Below are 23,378 nucleotides of genomic sequence, written 5' to 3'. Positions count from 1 at the left end.
TTATGTGAGCAATGCTATGGCTTTCCTAAGCAATCATTTTCTCCCCCAAACCCTCCTACCCCAACCCTATCACTATCTCAGTGAAAACACAGACTATGCAGGCTTTCTTAGGATCAGGTAGATCAGATCACATTTAAAAATTTGGGTTTTCCTAAACATAAGTAATGGGCCCTGTATTTACTGTACACATGTTTATAATTATGGTTTCTGTTATTCACTGAATTCTAATTGTAAATAAATGAAGAAAAAGCCAAGTAGAAGTAGAGTCAAAATAGTCTTTGTCGTGACCTGCGTTAGTTAACGCCCCTCTAAAGTTCCATTAAGTATGGCACGAGGCAGTCATATAACAATGGCAGAGGTACCAAAGTGATCCCATTATCTGCATCAAAACATCTTTCTTAGGCATCTCAAATTCTGGTTGATGATATTCATGTGTACTGTTAGGTATGGAAGTACACAATCTGTTTCCTCTGGGAACAGCTTTTCTTTCATCTTAGGTTACACTAGTGGGTGAGAGACCAATATCAGGGACATTATTTTTTTCCAGAAACTTAGTGTGGTAGAATCAACTATGTTCTTTTGTTAGACTAATATTAGAATTGAGAGAGAACCAAAACTATGTATTAGCTAGAATACTAAACCAGATGATAGCAGATGCTTCAGTGACCTGTACTAGGAATTACAGTTTGGAATACTCAGGAGGGAGACATCACTAAACCCTAGGATTCCTGAGCATAACTGCAGATTTCCCCATGATTTCAGGGTTAAAGAAAGAAAAGGTTAAAGGAAGAAAAATATTTATTGAGGACATAGCATGTCTAGATATAATTTCTTTCTCTTTCCCCTTCCTTTTATCCCTCCCTCCCTCATTTCCTTCCTTCCTTTTATTCCGCACAATAATTAAATACGTACCATTTGTTAGACACTGAGTTAGGCTAAATAGATAAAACAGGGTCCTTGCTCTCAAAGAGCATACAGAGATATGTCGGCAGAGCTCCTTTTGTCTTCACCACTTATTAGTATAGACCCAGTCAACTTAACCTAATTTTTTGTTTGTTTGTTTGCTTTGTTAATCCTTTGGAAAATTGGAAAAAATAGTAGTATCTACATTATATATTGCTGTGTTGAGTTAGATATAACAACACATGTAAAATTCTTAGTTCAGGGGTTGGTATATAGCAAATGCTGAATAAATCTTAGCCCAACTATTATTATTTCCAACACTGTCCCCACCACTACTACAACTTAGATGCTGAAGGAAGATCACCTATTTGCCTGAGAGCAAGTATCTTGGTCTGGACATTGTCACATTGATTGTTCTAAAAGTTCTATCTAATTACCTCTAATTTCTTTTAGAAAAAATTATAAAAATCACATAGGGTTAGAACTTGAAGGGATCTTCAGTCAGTTCAGTCGCTCAGTTGTGTCCGACTCTTTGTGACCCCATGAATCGCAGCACGCCAGGCCTCCCTGTCCATCACCAACTCCCGGAGTTCACTCAGACTCACATCCATCGAATCAGTGATGCTATTCAGCAATCTCATCCTCTGTCGTCCCCTTCTCCTCCTGCCCCCAATCCCTCCCAGCATCAAAGTCTTTTCCAATGAGTCAACTCTTCACATGAGGTGGCCAGAGTACTGGAGTTTCAGCTTTAGCATCATTCCTTCCAAAGAAATCCCAGGGCTGATCTCCTTCAGAATGGACTGGTTGGATCTCCTTGCAGTCCAAGGAACTCTCAAGAGTCTTCTCCAACACCACAGTTCAAAAGCATTAATTCTTTGGCGCTCAGCCTTCTTCACATTCCAACTCTCACATCCATACATGACCACAGGAAAAACCATAGCCTTGACTAGACGGATCTTAGTAGGCAAAGTAATGTCTCTGCTTTTGAATATGCTATCTAGGTGGGTCATAACTTTTCTTCCAAGGAGTAAGCGTCTTTTAATTTCATGGCTGCAGTCACCATCTGCAGTGATTTTAATAGTTATCTATTTAATGTTTTTGCTTTATCCATGATGAGAAAATAAGCTTAGAAAAGTTCATGTACTTGTCAGGGTTACACAGAATAGTGCGTAGTTCAGTTCAGTTGCTCAGTCATGTCCAACTCTTTGTGACCCCATGGACTGCAGCACACCAGGCTTCCCTGTCCGTCACCAACCCCTAGAGCTTGCTCAAACTCATGTCTATTGAATCCATGATGCCATCCAACCATCTCATCCTGTGTCAACTCCTTCTCTTCCTGCCTTCAATCTTTTCCAGCATCAGGGTCTTTTCCAATGAATCAGCTCTTCGCACCAGGTGGCCAAAGTATTGGAGCTTCAGCTTCAGCATCAGTCCTTCCGATGAATTTTCAGGGTTGATTTACTTTAGGACTGACTGGTTTCATCTCCTTGCAGTGCAAGAGACTCTAAAGAGTCTTCTCCAACACCACAGTTCAAAAGCATCAGTTCCTTGGTGCTCAACTTTCTTTACGGTCCAACTCTCACATCAGAACATGACTACTGGAAAAACCATAGCTTTGACTAGATGGAACTTTGTTGGCAAAGTAATGTCTCTGATTTTAATACGCTCTCTAGGTTGGTCATAGCTTTTCATCCAAGGAGTGAAACTCAACTCAAGGAGTGTATACCAATACAGAGTGATTTTTATATTCCAGAGAAATGTTTATGTATAGATACGTGGTGTTAGTTGCTCTGTAGCATCCGACTCTTTGTGACCCATTAGATTGTAGCCCTCCAGAATTTTCTGTCCATGGAATTCTCCAGGCAAGAATAATACTGGAGTGGGTAGCCATTCCTTTCTCTAGGGAAATCTTCATAACCCAGGGATATAACGCTGAAGAAGCTGAAGTTGAATGGTTCTATGAAGACCTACAAGACCTTTTAGAACTAACACCCCAAAAAGATGTCCTTTTCATTATAGGGGACTGGAATGCAAAAGTAGGAAGTCAAGAAACACCTGGAGTAACAGGCAAATTTGGCCTTGGAATGCAGAATGAAGCAGGGCAAAGGCTAATAGAGTTTTGCCAAGAAAACGCACTGATCATAGCAAACACACTCTTCCAACAACACAAGAGAAGACTCTACACATGGACATCACCAGATGGTCAACACCGAAATCAGATTGATTATATTTTTTGCAGCCAAAGATGGAGAAGCTCTATACAGTCAACAAAAACAAGACCAGGAGCTGCCTGTGGCTCACATCATGAACTCCTTATTACCAAATTCAGGCTTAAATTGAAGAAAGTAGGGAAAACCGCTAGACCATTCAGGTATGACCTAAATCAAATCCCTTATGATTATACAGTGGAAGTGAGAAATAGATTTAAGGGCCTAGATCTGCTAGATAGACTGCCTGATGAACTATGGAATGAGGTTCATGACACTGTACAGGAGACAGGGCTCAAGACCATCCCCATGGAAAAGAAATGGAAAAAAGCAAAATGGCTGTCTGGGGAGGCCTTACAAATAGCTGTGAAAAGAAGAGAAGCGAAAAGCAAAGGAGGAAAGGAAAGATAAAAGCATCTGAATGCAGAGTTCCAAAGAATAGCAAGAAGAGATAAGAAAGCCTTCTTCAGCAATCAATGCAAAGAAATAGAGGGAAAGAACAGAATGGGAAAGACTAGAGATCTCTTCAAGAAAATTAGAGATACCAACGGAACATTTCATGCAAAGATGGGCTTGATAAAGGACAGAAATTTTGTGAACCTAACAGAGGCAGAAGATATTAAGAAGAGGTGGCAAGAATACACAGAAGAACTGTACAAAAAAGATCTTCACGACCCAGATAATCATGATGGTGTGATCACTCATCTAGAGCCAGACATCCTGGATTGTGAAGTCAAGTGGACCTTAGAAAGCATCACTGCAAACAAAGCTAGTGGAAGTGATGGAATTCCAATGGAGCTATTTCAAATCCTGAAAGATGATGCTGTGAAAGTGCTGCACTCAATATACCAGCAAATTTGGAAAACTCAGCGGTGGCCACAGGACTGGCAAAGGTCAGTTTTCATTCTGATCCCAAAGAAAGGCAATGCCAAAGAATGCTCAAACTACCGCACAATTGCTCTCATCTCACATGCTAGTAAAATAATGCTCAAAATTCTCCAAGCCAGGCTTCAGCAATATGTGAACCGTGAACTTCCAGATGTTCAAGCTGGTTTTAGAAAAGGCAGAGGTACCAGAGATCAAACTGCCAACATCTGCTGGATCATGGAAAAAGCAAGAGAGTTCCAGAAAAACATCTATTTCTGCTTTATTGAGTATGCCAAAGCCTTTGACTGTGTGGATCACAATAAACTGTGAAAAAGTCTGAGAGAGATGGGAATACCAGACCACCAAACCTGCCTCTTGAGAAATCTGTATGCAGGTCAGGAAGCAACAGTTAGAACTGGACATGGAACAACTGACTGGTTCCAAATAGAAAAAGGAGTATGTCAAGGCTGTATATTGTCACCCTGCTTTTTTATCTTATATGCAGAGTACATCATGAGAAACACTGGGCTGGAAGAAACACAAGGTGGAATCAAGATTGCCAGTAGAAATATCAATAACCTCAGATATGCAGATGATACCACCCTTATGGCAGAAAGTGAAGAGCAGCTAAAAAGCCTCTTGATGAAAGTGAAAGAGGAGAGCGAAAAAGTTGGCTTAAAGCTCAACATTCAGAAAACGAAGATCATGGCATCCGGTCCCATCGCTTCATGGGAAATAGATGGGAAAACAGTGGAAACAGTGTCAGACTTTATCTTTTTGGGCTCCAAAGTCCCTGCAGATGGTGACTGCAGCCATGAAATTAAAAGACGCTTACTCCTTGGAAGAAAAGTTATGACCTACCTAGATAGCATATTCAAAAGCAGAGACATTACTTTGCCTACTAAGATCCGTCTAGTCAAGGCTATGGTTTTTCCTGTGGTCATGTATGGATGTGAGAGTTGGACTGTGAAGAAGGCTGAGCGCCGAAGAATTGATTCTTTTGAACTGTGGTGTTGGAGAAGACTCTTGAGAGTCCCTTGGACTGCAAGGGGATCCAACCAGTCCATTCTGAAGGAGATCAGCCCTGGGATTTCTTTGGAAGGAATTATGCTAAAGCTGAAACTCCAGTACTTTGGCCACCTCATGAGAGGAATTGACTCATTGGGAAAGACTCTGATGCTGGGAGGGGTTGGGGGCAGGAGGAGAAGGGGACGACAGAGGATGAGATGGCTGAATGGCATCACTGACTCAATGGACGTGAATCTGTGTGAACTCTGGGAGTTGGTGATGGACTGGGAGGCCTGGCGTGCTGCGATTCATTGGGTCACAAAGAGTCGGACACAACTGAGTGACTGAACTGAACTGAACTGATATATATGTATGTATGTTTCTATGTATATATATATTATTATGTATATTATATTAATATATTATATATATATTTGATAATTCTTTTAACAATGTTAGGTAGATGCTGTTTTGCCCATTTTACAGGTGGGAAAAAAAAACCTTACACACAGAAAGTATAAGCAATTTGTCCAAGATCATACTGCCAGTAAATGTTAAATGGTAGTATATGAACTCAGAATTCATTCCTGCGTTTTAAATGTATCAGTTTCCTAACAACTCAGTCAAAAGCCCCCAAAATACTCTGAGCATTTAAGGGATTTTTTTTTCTGCCATTAGGGTTTGTGCCAAAGGACATTTTATCCATCAAAAATGGTGCATTAAGCTATTGTATAAATGTCCAACATTGACTGTCTACCTCTTCACTCCTGAGTTTTTTGCTGACAGTTGTCTTTGAAGGCTGTGTTTTAGCTCTTCTGCACCTGATGACGCTTTTGGATAGGATGGATTCTGAACATAGACTGCATGGGTTGATTCTGGCCCCGGTTTGTGTGGATGGCATTGAGAGCCAAGTCATGCTCAGAGTCTGCTTCTCAACACATGTGCACTCTGCTTTCCTTGTCTCTCTCTCTCTCCTCTCCTTCATCTTTGTTTTCACTCTTAACAGGTAGTTTATGATTTTTCCCCCTTTTTTACAATATCTACCATGAGTTATTCCTTGAAAAGAAGTAAGTGTAAAGAATAACAAAATAAGGAATATCTCTGCTTATGTGAAAGCCAGTGTTGCCATAGGTATTTACGATAAACTGGTCACAGCCTTGTTGTTACTCATTTACACTGAGGAGCAAGGGGCATTGTGCACCTCATTTTAAGTTTTCTATCTTACCATTGGAACAGTTTGTCTTCACTTTGAAGTCTTAAAGCAGACTTGCTCATGACCCAATTTCACTAATAATTCTCTTAAGTAACCCTTGTACTCATTTATAAGATTTTTTTTCCACCCACTGTCTGTCTAGCCTGGTTTAAAATTTTTATATATGTACTTTTAAAAAATTGATTAGCTGGAGAGCTGCCCATTCCTCTGTGCTGTATAATAAGGATTTAAAAACTGCACACAGAATTCTGTATCGTGTAATTAAAACTGACCCACATTTGGACCTGAGTACACCAGGACTTAGCCAAACTTGCCATGAGCTGAGTTCTGGTGGCAGATGGGAACTAATGAGGACACACTCCACTCCAGAATTTCCCAGCTGCTTGGCCCCTTTTTGTACAAACAAGGTTTGGAGCGAAGTCCAGATCCCAAGAGCATGTTCTGTAAATGCGCTGAACTCAATGATTTGGGAAATGTTATCACAGAATCAGACTGTTTCAAAGTCTCCTTAAGACCTCAGCTACTCTCAGATTTTAAGGATGAAAATTCAAAGGGACCTTTTGTGTTCTCTCTCCAACCAATTTTTAATTTTAAAGTGAATTAAAATCACATTCCCCTTCCCCCACGCCCCCAACTCCAGTCTGTTTTCCTGTGCCTGGGGACAGAATGATCACGTTTATCCAGACGTGGAGATTTGCAGGTGACTGTCTCAGGATAGACAAGGTCTCCTTGCAACCTATAGATCTCTTCAACTGGTTTGATGTCCTGGGACTATTCAGGCAGATGTAATTGAATCAGTTTGAACCAGCTGTAGCTGGCATGTGGTCTCTCAGATTGCTAGCACCTGCTTGTTTTTTTGCAACTCACTAGAGTGAAAGAAGTGCCAAAACCAGCATTGGTCTTGGAGCAGATAAAGCACTTCAAATCCTATATTCCATTCTCCTTCCAATCTAGCCACATCACCATTGGTGCCTGAATTAATAAAGCCCCTTTTCATGATTATGTCTGAGGTAAACTTTTCCTTCTCATTCTTCTCTGTGTTGAGATCCTGACAGTATTGACCATGCTAGTCCAAAAAAATAAGGGAGTATAATGGTGATCAGGTGGCTTTGAGACTCTTATCATTAGACAACTGAGTAGCCTGTGGTTTGCAGAATCATTTAAATGAACGTACCAAATTCATTTGCTGTTCCAACACAGTCTTATTGGCACAGAGAATGAGCAGTTAATGTATAACAAACTGTGAGCTGTTATGGAATATGATAAATATATTTGCTAAGCAGGAGGGAATATAAAATGGAACTATTTCTTTAATGTAACTCTAAACTAATCGACATGGATTTCTTCAGCACTTACTAGATATAAGAAGATGCAGTCTACTGAAAAAGGTATAGAAATTGTAGGGCATACTAAATATATATAATGTATTTTTTAAAGATGTATATTTAGAATTTTAAAAAACAAATCTATTTTTTGAATGCTTGTTTTCTTTATCTTCTGTTTGTTCCATTATTGTAACAACATATTATTTGGCAGGCATATGTTTAATTTTGAAATATTATTGATTTACTGATGTTTAATTTGAACCTGGAATTGATGAAGTCAACACATTTACCTAAAATTGAGAGTTTATGTAGTAAAGTTTCTTTCAGTTCAGTTAAGTCGCTCAGTTGTGTCCAACTCTTTGTGACACCATGGACTGCAGCACACAAGGATTCCCTGTCCATCATCAACTCCCAGAGCTTACTCAAACTCTTGTCCATTGAGTTGGTGATGCCATCCAACCATGTTATCCTCTGTCGACCCCTTCTCTTCCCGCCTTCAATCTTTTCCAACATCAGGATCTTTTCAAATGAGTCAGTTCTTTGTATCAGGTAGCCAAAGTATTGGAGTTCCAGATTCAGCATCAGTCCCTCCAATGAATATTCAGGACTGATTTCCTTTAGGATGGACTGGTTGGATCTCCTTGCAGTTCAAGGGATTCTCAAGAGTCTTCTCTAACACCACAGTTCAAAAGCATCATTCTTCAGTGCTCAGCTTTCTTTACAGTCCAACTCTCACATCTACATATGACTACTGGAAAAACCATAGCCTTGACTAGATGGACTTTTGTTGGCTAAGTAATGGCTCTGCTTTTGAATATGCTATCTAGGTTGGTCATAGCTTTTCATCCAAGAAGCAAGAGTCTTTTAATTTCATGGCTGCAGTCACCATCTGCAATGATTTTGGAGCCCAAAAATATAAAGGCAGCCACTGTTTCCATTGTTTCCCCATCTATTTGACATGAAGTGATGGGACCGGATGCCACAATCTTAATTTTCTGAATGTTGAGTTTTAAGCCAACTTTTTCACTCTCCTCATTCACTTTCATCAAGAAGCTCTTTAGTTCTTCTCTTTCTGCCATGAGTTGTGGTTTTATCTGCATATCTGAGATTATTTTTATTTCTCCCGGCAATCTTGATTCCAGCTTGTGCTTCATCCAGCTGGGCATTTCTCATGATGTTCTCTGCATGTAAGTTAAGTAAGCATTCTAAAGTTTCTTTAGAATAGTTTAATATTAATAATCTTTTGAGATATTGTTTATGAATAATAGTAATATGAGTAAAATCTTAAAAAGTCATTTTGTTATCAGCAAATGCCTATTTTGCAAGGTATGACTGAACCTATGCTATAGACATAAAGTATATATGGTTTTTGGCTATAAGAATATTATAGTATACTTGAATATATAGGATATAAATTAAAGTAAGATACTCAATATTAAATGTATACTCTAGATCTGGATTTGGTGAAAAATAATTGCTCTAAAAGTATAAATACTAGCACTCTTGTTGTCAAATATGACTCTGGACCCATGTCCCCCTACTCCCCTTCACTGCCTATGAAGGACAATGAATCTGTCGATCATCTATCATGGTTCTCTCTTCCACTAGACCACAGCCTGGTCTAAGTATTCTCCTGAGGACAACACTTCAGCTAACTTACCAGTTGATGGCAGTTGATTTAAGATGAAGCCCATTTGTTATCGCTGAACAAGTCATTAAGTACAAAATATTTCAGTGGAAATAAGAGCTCAGTGAGCTGCAAGTAGAACACAGGATTTGAGCTAGGCCTTGAAATAACATGAAACGTAGGATTTATTTGGTTAGAACATTATACTTATCTAAAAAGAAACAAGAATTTAAGAAACACTCTATAACCTAGTCATTACTAATACTGTTGAATCATTTGCTTCTTAGTAACAATGTTCTTTCCTCTGTGACAAAGATTTAATATTAATTTATAAAATAATTGTTTCATGCTGATCCATGTTCAACATCACCTTTTTGTTTTATTTTTTATTGATTGATTCATTCAATGCAAATAGTTCTAGCTATTGACATAACTGTATTCGTTTTCGACCTGATTATATGAATACCATAATCATCTACTGCTACTGCTACTGCTAAGTCACTTCAGTCCTGTCCAACTCTGTGCAACCCCATAGGCGGCAGCCCACCAGGCTCCCCTGTCTCTGGGATTCTCCAGGCAAGAACACTGGAGTGGGTTGCCATTTCCTTCTCCAATACATGAAAGTGAAAAGTGAAAGTGAAGTCGCTCAGTCGTGTCCGACTCTTAGCGACCCCATGGACTGTAGCCCACCAGGCTCCTCTGTCCATGGGATTTTCCAGGCGAGAGTACTCTGGCAGCATAACTTCAAACTCTGTTTCCACCTTTATGTGTCCTCCCCCTCTGTGTGTATCTCTCTGTTCTCTCCTCTTCTTATAAGAACACCAGTCATTGGATTAAATGACTTGAACCTTAAATCCAAGATGATTTCATCACAAGATCCTTAACTAGTTATATCTATAAATGCCCTGATTTCCATAAGTGTCAGATTCTGAGTTTCTAAATAGACATGAAAATTTGGAGGATATATTCAACATATTACAGAGTGTAACTTAAATTTTCTGTGGTAAATAGCTACAGATTGCTTATTTGTACACTTACACATTAATTCTTTCTCTCCTCTGTAGTTGACGAAATATATCTGTTCAGCGTTTGTAGAATACTTGCTGCATTCAAACTTTGGTATTTTTATGGATGTAGTTGAATCGTGAGTACATTCTCTTTCATAATTTAAACTACTGAAATATCCCCTTCATTATAGATGCTGAACTTAAGGCATAGAAGAAATAATCAACAGAGTTATAGTTCCTTCACAGATGCAGTACAAAATTAAAAAGTGACTTTGGTATGTCCAAATTTTCTGTGAATCTATGTGTGTTGAGATACTAAATATATTTTTAAGGTCCATAGTATTTTCAAGTAACTTCCAGTTCACTCAGTTCAGCCACTGAGTCATGTCTGACTCTTTGAGACTCCATGAACTGCATACCAGGCCTCCTTGTCCATCATCAACTCCTGGAGTTTACCCAAACTCATGTCCATTGAGCCGGTAATGCCATCCAGCCATCTCATCCTCTGTCATCCCCTTCTCCTCCCACCTTCAATCTTTCCCAGAATCAGGGTCTTTTTCAAAAAGTCAGTTCTTCTCATCAGGTGGCCAAAGTATTGGAGTTTCAGCTTCAGCATCAGTCCCTCCAATGAACACCCAGGACTGATCTCCTTTAGGAGGGACTGGTTGGATCTCCTTGCAGTCCAAGGGACTCTCAAGAGTCTTCTCCAACCACTGTTCAAAAGCATCAATTCTTCGGCATTCAGCTTTCTTTATAGTCCTACTCCCACATCCATTTATGACTACTGGAAAAACAATAGCCTAGACTAGATGGACCTTTGTTGGCAAAGTAATGTCTCTGCTTTTTAATATGCTGTCTAGGTTGATCATAACTTTCCTTCCAATCACCAAGTATCTTGTAATTTCATGGCTAGAGTCAATATCTGCAGTGATTTTGGAGCCCAAAAGAATAAAGTCAGCCAGTTTCCACTGTTTCCCCATCTATTTGCCATGAAGTGAAGGGACCGGATGCCATGATCTTAGTTTTCTGAATGTTGAGCTTTAAGCCAGATATTTTACTCTCCTCTTTCACTTTCATCAAGAGGCTCTTTAGTTCTTCTTCACTTTCTGCCATAAGGGTGGTGTCATCTGCATATCTGAGTTGATTGATATTTCTCCCAGCAATCTTGATTTCAGCTTGTGCTTCATCCAGCCCAGCATTTTTCATGATGTACTCTGCATATAAGTTAAATAAGCAGAGTGACAATATACAGCCTTGACATACTCCTTTTCCTATTTGGAACCAGTCTGTTGTTCCATGTCCAGTTCTAAACTGTTGCTTCCTGACCTGCATATAGGTTTCTCAAGAGGTAGGTCAGGTGGTCTGGTATTCCCATCTCTCTCAGAATTTTCCACAGTTTCTTGTGATCCACATAGTCAAAGCCTTTGGCATAGTCAATAAAGCAGAAGTAGATGTGTTTTCTGGAATTTTTTTGTCTTTTTATAATCCAGCGGATGTTGGCAATTTGATCTCTGGTTCCTCTGCCTTTTCTAAATCCAGCTTGAACATCTGGAAGTTCACGGTTCACCTATTGTTGAAACCTGTCTTGGAGAATTTTGAGCATTACTTTACTTGCGTGTGAGATGAGTGCGTTGTGCCATAGTTTGAGCATTCTTTGGCATTCCCTTTCTTTGGGATTGGAATGAAAAATGACCTTTTCCAGTTCTGTGGCCACTGCTGAGGTTTCCAAATTTGCTGGCATATTGAGTGTAGCACTTTCACAGCATCGTCTTTTAGGATTTGAAATAGCTCAACTGGAATTCCATCACCTCTACTAGCTTTGTTCATAGTGATGCTTCCTAAGGACCACTTGACTTCACATTCCAGGATGTCTGGCTCTAGATAAGTGATCACACCATCATAATTAATTGGGTCATGAAGATCTTTTTTGTACAGTTCTTCTGTGTATTCTTGCCACCTCTTTTTAATCTATTCTGCTTCTGTTAGGTCCATACCATTTCTGTCCTTTATTGAGCCCATCTTTGCATGAAATGTTCCCTTGGTATCTCTAATTTTCTTGAAGAGGTCTCTAGTCTTTCCCATTCTATTGTTTTCCTCTATCTCTTTGCACTGATCACTGAGGAAGGCTTTCTTATCTCTTCTTGCTATTCTTTGGATCTCTGCATTCAAATGGGTATCTTTCCTTTTCTCCTTTGATTTTTGCTTCTCTTCACAGCTATTTATAAAGCCTCTTTACTCGTGACATAAATTATTAGTTACAAAATTTTTTCATAGTGATATCAAGATATTATAGGCCAAGTATGCACCTAAAATTTAGTGTCATAAAGTGACAAAGGACATTGCACTAAATAACAGCTTACTGTAGCAATGAGATAATATAATCTTCATATTTATCATAGGATCTTTATATTTATCATATTTATCATAGACAAGATCTTTATTAGAGTGTTATGAATCTGGCTGTATAAAAATACACCTCCATTAAGTAATAACTGGAAGTCATGAGCATCCAGGACTGAATTGAGAAAGCAAGACTCAACTCAGAGAGGTTAATATCTAACCTTACAGAGCCAGTAAGTGACTGAGACAGAATTTAAAAAAAACTCTATTCACGTGAAAAACCTGCATTCTTTATACCTCTCCCAAGTTAGTTTCCAAAGGGTTGAAATATTTTTATGCTGAAAATGTAATTTAGAAGTATTATTAGATAAGGGTAAATAGACAGACAGAAAGTAAAGCCAGTCCTGAGAGAATTGCAATAGAATTGGAAGCATTTGTTGGTCCTTTCCAACTCATGATTGTGTGATATTACAGGTGTGTTTTCTTTACAAATACTCAATAGGCCAACAATTTGAATTTTAAAAAATATATAATTATGTCTCATCTACTGGAGACAGTTATAAGTTGGAGCTCCTCTGCTGTACTTCTGTTCTGGATAATACAATTGTATGCTCAAAGGACAGACAGAATTAAAAGTAGGTACTAGATATCCCTGCCAGAAAAAAATAAAGATTAAATAGAAATGAAAAGTAATCTCTGAAATAGTAACATAGTTAAATATCAAAGTGATTTTGATATACAAAATTATGATTTGCTTCCAAAATATACTAATTGAATTAACTCTTTTAATTTGTCTTGTTCCTATTGCTATAAGAACCAAAGAGAAAAAAGTATCTTTCTGCTAAATTCCAGATTACTTTTTGGTATGGATTAAGCTTCTGTGGTGGTTAACATCAGACCCAGTTTTGGGGCACTACAAATACAGCTCTGAGCAAGAAGACCTCGATGCTGTAACTCATGAGTTAAGATGGCAGGAGGATGGCAGTATGTGTGTATCAGTCAGTGCAGTTGCTCTTTGTGTCCAGCTCTTTGTGATCCCATGGAATATAGCACGCCAGGATTCCCTGTCCATCACCAACTCCTGGAGCTTGCTCAAGCTCAAGTTAGTCATGCCATCCAACCACCTCATCCTCTGTTGTCCCCTTCTCCTCCTGCCTTCAAATCTTTCCCAGCATTAGGGTCTTTACCAATGAATCAGTACTTCACATCAAGTGGCCCAAGTATTGAAGTTTCAGCTTCAGCATCAGTTCTTCCAGTGAATATTCAGGACTGATTTCCTTTGTGGATTGTCTGGTTTGGTCTCCTTGAAGTCTAAGGGACTCTCAGGAGTCTTCTACAATACCACAGGTCAAAGGCATCCGTTTTTCAGTCCTCAGCTTTCATTATGGTCCAACTCTCACATACATACATTTCTACTGGAAAAACCATAGCTTTGGTTAGATGGACCTTTGTTGGCGAAGTAATGTCTTTGCTTTTTAATATACTGTCTAGATTTATCATAGCTTTTCTTGCAAGGAGAAAGCGTCTTTTAATTATAAGTCTGCAGTCAACATCTGCATTGCTTTTGGAGCCCAAGAAAATTAAATCTATCACTGTTTCCACTATTTCCCCATCTGTTTGCTATGAAGTGATGGGACCAGATGCCATGATCTTAGTTTTTGAATGTTGAGCTTTAAGCCAACTTTTTCACTGTCCTGTTTCATCTCCATCAAGAGGCTCTTTAGTTCCTCTTCACTTTCTGCCCTAAGGGTGGTGTCATCTGCATATCTGAGATTATTGATATTTCTCCTGGCAATCTTCATTCCAGCTTGTGCTTCATCCAGTCTGGGATTTCGAATGATGTGCTCTGCATTTAAGGTAAATAAGCAGGATGACAGTATATAGCCTTGATGTGCTCCTTTCTCAGTTTGGAACTGGCCTGTTGTTCCATGTCCAGTTCTAACTGTTGCTTCTTGACCTGCATACAGATTTCTCAGGATGCAGGTCAGGTGGTCTGGTATTCCCATCTCTTTCAGAATTTTCCACACTTTGTTGTGATCCAGAGTCAAAGGCTTTGGCATAGTCAATGAAGCAGAAGTAGATGTTTTTTCTGGATTTCTCTTGCTTTTTCAGTGATCCAGCTGATGTTGGCAATTTGATCTCTGCCTTTTCTAAATCCAGCTTGAGCATCTGGAAATTCTCAATTCATGTACTGTTGAAGCCTAGCTTGGAGAATTTTGAACATTGCTAGCATGTGAGATGAGTGCAATTGTTCAATAGTTTGACCATTCTTTGGCATTGCCCCTCTTTGGGATAGGAATGAAAACTGACCTTTTCCAGTCCTGTGGCCACTGCTGAGTTTTCTAAATTTGCTGGCATATTGAGTGCATATTTCACAGCATCATTTTTTTAAGGATGTGAAATAGCTCAGCTAGAATCTATCACCTCCACTAGCTTCGTTCATAGTGGTGCTTGCTAAGGCCCACTTCACTTTGCATTCTAGGATGTATGGCTCAAGGTGAATGATCACACCATCATGGTTGTCTAACTCATGAAGATCTTTTCTGTGTAGATCTTTTCTTCTGTGTATTCTTGCCACCTCTTCTTAATATCTTTTGCTTCTGTTAGTTCCATACCATTATCTGTCCTTCCATACCATTGTGCCCATCTTTGCATGAAGTGTTCCCTTGCTGATTGTCCTAAAGAGATCTCTAGTCTTTCCCTTTCTATTGTTTTCCACTATTTCTTTGCATCAATCACTTAGGAAGGCTTTCTTATCTTGCCTTGCTATTCTTTGGAACCCTGCATTCAGATGGATATATCTTTCCTTTTCTCCTTTGCCTTTTGCTTATCTTCTTTTCTCAGCTATTTGTAAGGCTCCCTCAGACAACTGTTTTGCCTTTTTACATTTCTTTTTTTGGGGATGGTCTTGATCACTGCCTTCTGTATGATGTCATGAACCTCTGTCCATAGTTCTTCAGGTATTCTGTCTATCAGATCTAATCCCTCGAATATTTGTCACTTCCACTGTATAATCACAAGGGATTTGATATAGGTTGATATAGGTCATACCTGAGTGGTCTAGTGGTTTTCCCTACTTTCTTCAATTTAAGTCTGAATTTGGCAATAAGGAGTTCATGATCTGAGCATAGTCAGTTCCTGGCCTTGTTTTTGCTAACTCTATAGAGCATCTCCATCTTTGGATGCAAAGAATATAATGAATCTGATTTCGGTATTGACTATCTGGTAATGTCCATGGGTAGAGTCTTCTCTTGTGTTATTGAAAGAGAGTGTTTGCTATGACCAGTGCATTCTCTTGGCAAAACTGTTAGCCTTTGTCCAGTTTCATTTTGTACGCCAAACTTGACTGTTAACTCCAGGTATCTCTTGACTTCGTAATTTGCATTCCAGTTCCCTATGATGAAAAGGGCATGTTTTTTGCTGTTAATTCTAGAAGGTCTTGTAGGTCTTCATAGAACCATTCAACTTAAGTTTCTTCAGCATTAATGATTGGGGCATAGACTTGGATTACTGTGATAGTGAATGTTTTGCCTTGGAAATGAACAGAGATCCTTCTGTTGTTTTTGAGATTGCACCCAACTACTTCATTTCAGACTCTTTTGTTGACAATGAGGGCTACTCAATTTCTTCTAAGCGATTCTTTCTCACAGTAGTAGATATAATGGTCATCTGAATTAAATTTACCCATTCCAGTCCATTTTATTTCACTGATTCCTAAACTGTCAATGTTCACTCTTGCCTGACTATTATATGTGTATGGGAGGAAACAAAAAGAGAAATTAATAAGATATGTCTAGAAAGCAGCTATTCCTTCCAGGGTGGAATTACTAGATGGCCCTCTTGTAAATGAAATTCTGCCTCTTCGAGAATGCAGTATGAATTTTCCAGGATCTACTGGTAAAACAAGGATTTCATGGTTTTTTAATAATACAATGGGCATATAGTAAGATTTTAGAATTGATACTAGAAGTTGAGGGGCTTCCCAGGTGGAGCAGAGATAAACCATCTGCCTGCCAATTCAGGACATGAAAGAGATGCAGGTTAGATCTCTGGGTTTGAAAGATCTCCTGGAGGGCACAACCCATTCCAGTATTCTTGCCTGGAGAATTTCATGGACAGAGGAGCCTGCTGGGCTATAATCCATAGTGTCACAAAGAGTTGGGCATCACTGAATGACTGAGCAGAAAACACTATAGGCTATTTAGGAAGTACAACAGGAAAAAAAAAAAAAAAAAACAAGAATAGCTGGGGAAGTGGAGAGGGTCATTGATGGACTTCCCGTGGAAATAATGCTTGAACTAGGCGCAGGAAAATATAAAGAAGCCAGTGAGGGAAAAATCTAGAGTACAAGAAATTTGATCTCTAAATTCTTACAAATTGCTAAAAGTTGTGCACACAAGGTGTGTGTGTATTAGAGTAGTCAGGTAAGGGGCTGTGTGTCCTGTCTGTCCACTATTAACAATGTAAAATTAAAATGTCTGCTTCAGGGGCATCCAGTTGACCCTCCTCTTCATCCTGATAGTAAACACACCAAAAATAAGCATTCAGGAATGGATTAAAGAAGCTTAACTATTTCTTCCTAAAATCTTGCAAACTTCTTATTTGTGAAAGCCAAAGCTAGTTAAGCTACAAGGAGAGGGACTGGATTTACTGTTATTCTTAGCTGCCTTTATTAATTCTATCACCTGCTTTGATCTCAAGGGTTAGTAGAGGAGTCACACGAATTCTTGATCATTTCTCCCTTTGCGAAATTATCTTTTCTAGGAGTAATATCATAGCCTTTCCTCTTTTTCTGTATATCAAGGCCATAAATGAAAATGGAAAATCAAATGGAATTTCCTTAGATTTAATTTTTTAAAACTATTAGTTTTATAATTGTGTGCTTAGTGCTGAGTCGCTCAGTCGTGTCCGACTCTTTGTGACCCCATGAACTGCAGCCCACCAGGCTTCTCTGTCCATGGGCATTCTTAAGGCAAGAATACTGGAATGGGTTGCCCTGTCCTGCTCCAGGGAATCTTCCCAACCCAGGGATTGGACCCAGATCTCCTACATTGCAGGCAGATTACTTTACCAGGGAAGTCTTATAATTAGGTTGCTGCTGCTGCTGCTGCTGCTGCTGCTGCTAAGTTGCTAAGTTGTGTCCGACTCTGTGCCCGACCCCACAGACAGCACCCCACCAGGCTCCTCCATCTCTGGGATTTTCCAGTCAAGAATACTGGAGTGGGTTGCCATTTCCTTCCCCAATGCATGCATGCATGCTAAGTCGTTTCAGTGGTGTCTGACTCTGTGTGACCCCATGGACAGCAGTCCAACAGGCTCCTCTGTCCACGGGATTCTCTAGGCAAGAATACTGGAGTGGGTTGCTATGTCCTCCGTATAATTAGGTTAAGCTATAACTTTTTAGGAATATGTAGTTATCTTTCCCTGCTATCTCAGCTGGTAAAGAATCTGCCTGGAATGCAAGACCCAAGTTCAATTCTTAGGTCAGAAGGATACCCTGGAGAAGGGATAAGCTACCCACTCCAGTATTCTGGGACTTCCCTGATGGCTCAGATGTTAAAGAATCCACCTGCAATGCAGGAGACCTGGGTTCGATCCCTGGGTTGGGAAGATCTGGAGGAGGGCATGGCAACCCACTCCAGGTTTCTTGCCTAGTGAATCCCCATGGACAAAGGAGCCTGGTGGCTACAGTCCATGGGGTCCCAAAGAGTTGGACATGATTGAGCAAGTAAGCACACAACACAGTTATCTTTCCATTTGAATTGCACATAAGAAATCTGTTCTCATCTTTACCTTCATTCTCAAGCAGGAATTTCTCCAAATACTTCATTCAAAATTAAATTGTTTATCCATAACTAGACAAGAATATGTGGTAGTAAATTATTGAAATTGATGAAATTTGATTGAACTTTTCTGAGTTTAATGTGTCTAATCAACATTACACTCAGGGCATTATTACTGCCCATTGCTTGCTGCTATAACAGATGACAGTATTACCAGGACCCAGGATGATACTGTATGAAAACCTGCACAATGAAGTACACACTCTATTGTGAGTATTTGAAAAATAGAGCAGAATAACACTTTCAGAAATGTGTTTTTCGATGAGCAGATTTACATTTTTTTGACTAGAGAAACTAAGAACCTCTCAGTATAAATTTTGATAGGCTTTGCGTTCGTGCATGCTCAGTCGTGTCTGACTCTTTGGAACTCCATGAATTGTACTCTGCCAGGCTCCTCTGCCCATGGAATTCTTCAGACAGGAATACTGAGTGTATTTCCTTCTTAAGAGGATCTTCCAGACCCAGGGATCGAATTGGTATTTTCTGCATCTCTTACATTCGCAGATGGATTCTTTACCACTGTGTTGATAGACTTTCAGTTCAGTTCAGTTTAGTCGCTCAGTCGTGTCCGACTCTTTGCGACCCCATGAATCACAGCACGCCAGGCCTCCCTGTCCATCACCAACTCCCGGAGTTCACTGACTCTCATCCATCGAGTCAGTGATGCCATCCAGCCATCTCATCCTCTGTCGTCCCCTTCTCCTCCTGCCTCCAATCCCTCCCAGCATCAGAGTCTTTTCCAATGAGTCAACTCTTCGCATGAGGTGGCCAGAGTACTGGAGTTTCAGCTTCAGCATCACTCCTTCCAAAGAAATCCCAGGGCTGATCTCCTTCAGAATGGACTGGTTGGATCTCCTTGCAGTCCAAGGGACTCTCAAGAGTCTTCTCCAACACCACAGTTCAAAAGCATCAATTCTTCGGTGCTCAACTTTCTTCACAGTCCAACTCTCACATCCATACATGACCACTGGAAAAACCATAGCCTTGACTAGACGGACCTTAGTAGGCAAAGTAATGTCTCTGCTTTTGAATATGCTATCTAGGTAGACTTTATGTACATTCTAATTTATAAACCAAATCGTGGTGTGATTGATAACACAAATTGTTAGCAGTTATACCGTTGAATATTATCACACAAATTCCCATAATTTTGTTTTTATCATGATAACAGAAATCAAAAATAAAGGCAAGAGCTACTTCCTTTTCAGAAATACTACAGTGCACAATTTTTATTATGTAACTGAATTAACCATTCAATTTGTCATCCAACCATGACTGAGATTTTGCTTTTACAAACAGCTATCCAAATGTCAAGAATATTAAGTTGTAATGGAAGAAGGCCATTATCATACTGAAGCTTCAAATATCATAAATAAAAAACACACCAATTATATTTTTTATAACTTGTAAGCATGCACTATAATGTCACAGAAAATCACAAACCTGTTAAAGAGCATTTGTGATAATATATACCTGAATTGTAAACCAATTTTGAAATTTTGTTCTACTCAAGTTGTGTATCTGAAAGTATATATCAAGAATAGATTCAGGAAAACTCCAGGGCCAATGGGGATTCCCAGGTGGCACAGTGGTAAAGAATCCATCCACCTGCCAATACAAGAGACACAAGAGATGCAGATTCAATCCCTGGGTCGGGAAGATTCCCTGAAGTAGGAAATGGCAAGCCACTCCAGTTCTTGACTGGAAAATTCCATAGACAGAGGAGCCTGGTGGGCTGCAGTCCATGGGGTTGCAAAGAGTCAGACCTAACTGAGCAACTGATCAGGCACACACACACCAGGACCAATATTAAAATTTGACAGTGAATTATATAAAAAGTACATTTCTCATTAGTCTCATTTGGTGTGTTTCAATACCTTTGCAGAACTAAACTGTAGAGACCTAGAAGCACAACTTGCGCAATGAGTGTAGTATTTAAGACATTATTTAGTTTCTTCAGCTTATGAAGATTTTCACCACACACATTGTTTCCTGTTTTCATGTAAACATGATTACAGTCCATCAAAAAAGTACCAAGTAGATATTTATTCACTGTGGTAGCTATGAATGCTCAAAATAGGTATTTAAAATCTCAAACGTATTTCCCACTCTTCTGTATTAGATTGTTGTTGTTCAACTGCTAAGCCGTCTCTGACTCTTTGCATTCTCATGGACTGCAGCATACCAGGCTCACCTGTCTCTCTGAGTTTGCTCAAATTCATGTCCATTGATTCGGTGTTGCTGTCTAACCATCTCATTCTCTGCTGTCCTCTTCTGTGTTATATTATTAAGATGTAGAAGTATAAACTGTTAGATCTATAAGAAAATTTGCATTATCTTTTTAGTATAATCCAGTTATCTACAGATGAGGAAATGGAAACACAGTGAAACTGAATAGGACTAGACAAGTACAGAATGGAGACCTGAGTAAAGCAGTACTCTTTACTTCCATCTTCACCAATTTTGCTTCACTTTTCACCATCGACAACAATTTTTCTGCTATCTTTATTTTTTAAATGCATGCACATGGTGAAAATTTTTAAAAATAAAATGGCACACAAAGATGTAAAATGAGAAATAAGTTTTTACCAACTTAAAGTGCTATTACTAGAAATAGACAGATTTAAGTGTATATGTACAAAAATGTACCTAATATACCTGCATTTTAAAAATGAACGAGTCACATCATTTAGGTTTTCTTTGTATTTTGCTTTCTTTTTAGTACTATATCTTAGAGATTTTATAGAATTTATATTATACTATATTATGCTATGTCATCTTTTTTATAGCTTCATAATATTTCCATTCTATGAGTGTAACAAAATGTATTTAACCATGGTCTAATTTATGGATACTTGGTTATTTTCAATTTTTTCCCTCTTCATAAAACATTCCAATAAACAGCCTTCTAAATACATCTTTAATTATTCTAATGTATGTGCACAGTGTCTCAGTCGTGTCTGACTCTGTGGACTGTAGCATGCCAGCCTCCTCTGTCCATGGAATTTTACAGTCAAGATTACTGGAGCGGGCCGCCAGGGGATATTCCTGACCCAAGGATTGAACCTGTGTCTCTTGTGTCTCCTTCATTGGCAGACAGATTCTTTACCATTAGCATCACCTGAGAAACCCATTCTAAAGTATACATAATATAATTTCCTAGGTATACTTTTGTAATTAAAATTTTGATAGCTTTTACAAATTTTCTTTTAAAAACATAATTCTAATATATACTTCTAACAACAGTGTAGGAGAATACCTACTTTCTTGCACCCTTATCAGTGCTTGGCTTTAACAAATTTTTGTTCTAATTTGAAAAGAGAAAATGATATTTAATCACTGTGTTGATTTGTATTTATTTATTTATTAGTAGAGCGAAACACCATTTAAAAATTTTGCTGTCTAAATTGTGAGTGGCTGTTAAATGCTTCCTACTTTTCTATTGTTTTATTTTTTCTATTGATTTGTATAACCTCCCCATATATGGAAAATAACCATATTAGGTTTTAAATTATTTCTCAGCTTTTAATTTACTTTTTGACTTTTGTTATGGTCTTTTTACATACCAGCCATTATCAATCATTTCCTTTATGAAGTAGAAAATACATAGAAAAATTACCCGTGTTTTCTTCTAGGACATTTGTAATTTGGTCTCTTTTAAATTTTATATCCTTAATTCAACAAAATCTTATTTTTATATACTATTTTTTAAAAAATATTAATATGTTTTGAGGAATTAAATTTTTTTTATTGTATCACTTGAAAAAACAGACTGAGTTTTTTCTTTCTTTCTTTTTTTTGGCCCCTGAGTACCTCAGAAAGGCAGAGTTCAGCACTTCAATTAAAAAAAAAATTGTCAGAGTGAGAACTGAAATGTAAAAATTGACCTATTTTTCTTTATCAATCACTAATGTCTATTGTTAATGACATACAAAAATCCCAAGAAACTTTTTTACTTTGGAGAATAAATTATTATATTTAGATAATCTAAGCAATGATTAAATCAGTGAAAGTATCATAGAATAAATCAAACCCCTAGCAAGACACTTTTAACAGCAATTTCAATTCATATGGTAATATTAATTTTACTTAGGAAAAGCACTTACTTCTCAGTAAGAACCTATAGCTGTACAAGTAAAATAAAAATGTAAATGTTTTAATTTAAGCAGGACGTAGTAGCCTGGTGATGAATAAATGTATCTGTTCCTTGAAAAGTTCACTTCAAATCATCATCATCCCTAAAAGATGATTACTTTGAATGGTTTTTGTAAGCTTGCAAAGCAGCTTGGAAACTCTTAAGAGTTCTGATAGCTGACGTCTTTGTATGGTTTGTAAATAAGTAAAGGAGCCATTCAGTTAGAAAATTGAATATTTGTCAATAAAAGAACAATACTCAGTTTCCATGTGCATGCCCTAATTCACTTCAGCCATGTCCGACTCTTTGCAACCCTGTGAACTGTAGAACACCAGGCTACTCTGTCCAAGGGATTTTCCAGGCAAGAATGCTGGATTGGGTAGACATGAACCCCCTCCAGGATCTCTTCCCCACCCGTGTCTCTTATCTCTCCTGCATAGGCAGGCAGCTTCTTTACCACTAGTGCCACCTGGGAAGCCCATATTCAGTTTAACATCTATTATATTTATGACTAAAATTAATTAGGAAAGAAGTATGTGTGCATGCTCATTTACCCAGTCATGTCTGACTCTTTGCGACTCCATGGACTGTAGCCTGCCAGGCTCCTATTTCGGTGGAGTTTTCCAGACAAGAATACTGGAGTGAGTTGCCATTTCCTTTTCCAGGGTATATTATGGACCTATGGATTGAACCCAAGTCTCTTTCCTCTCCTGCATTGGCTGGTGGATTCTTTACCGCTGTGCCACCTGGGAGAGAAGTAAGGACAGATGAAATGTGAATCTGGGAGGGAGAGGAATCAAGAAATGCAACTTAATTTCTTCCTATCCTTCACTTTATTTTTAATAGACTATTCTCTTTTTTTCATTATAAAAGTAACAGAGCATCATAGTGAAACTATTTGGA

At 38.6% G+C, this 23,378-nt stretch overlaps 1 long non-coding RNA gene across 1 annotated transcript in view; it reads left to right on the top strand.

The window, feature by feature from the left end:
- The window catches only part of LOC128048931 (uncharacterized), a 191,725-nt gene that overhangs the window by 150,226 nt on the left and 18,121 nt on the right, over positions 1-23,378 (top strand). The window lies entirely within an intron of this gene.

This window comes from Budorcas taxicolor, chromosome 1, assembly GCF_023091745.1.
Source record: "Budorcas taxicolor isolate Tak-1 chromosome 1, Takin1.1, whole genome shotgun sequence".
NCBI classification, from domain to species: Eukaryota; Metazoa; Chordata; class Mammalia; order Artiodactyla; family Bovidae; genus Budorcas; species Budorcas taxicolor.
This window is presented reverse-complemented; position numbering and strand designations above follow the sequence as displayed.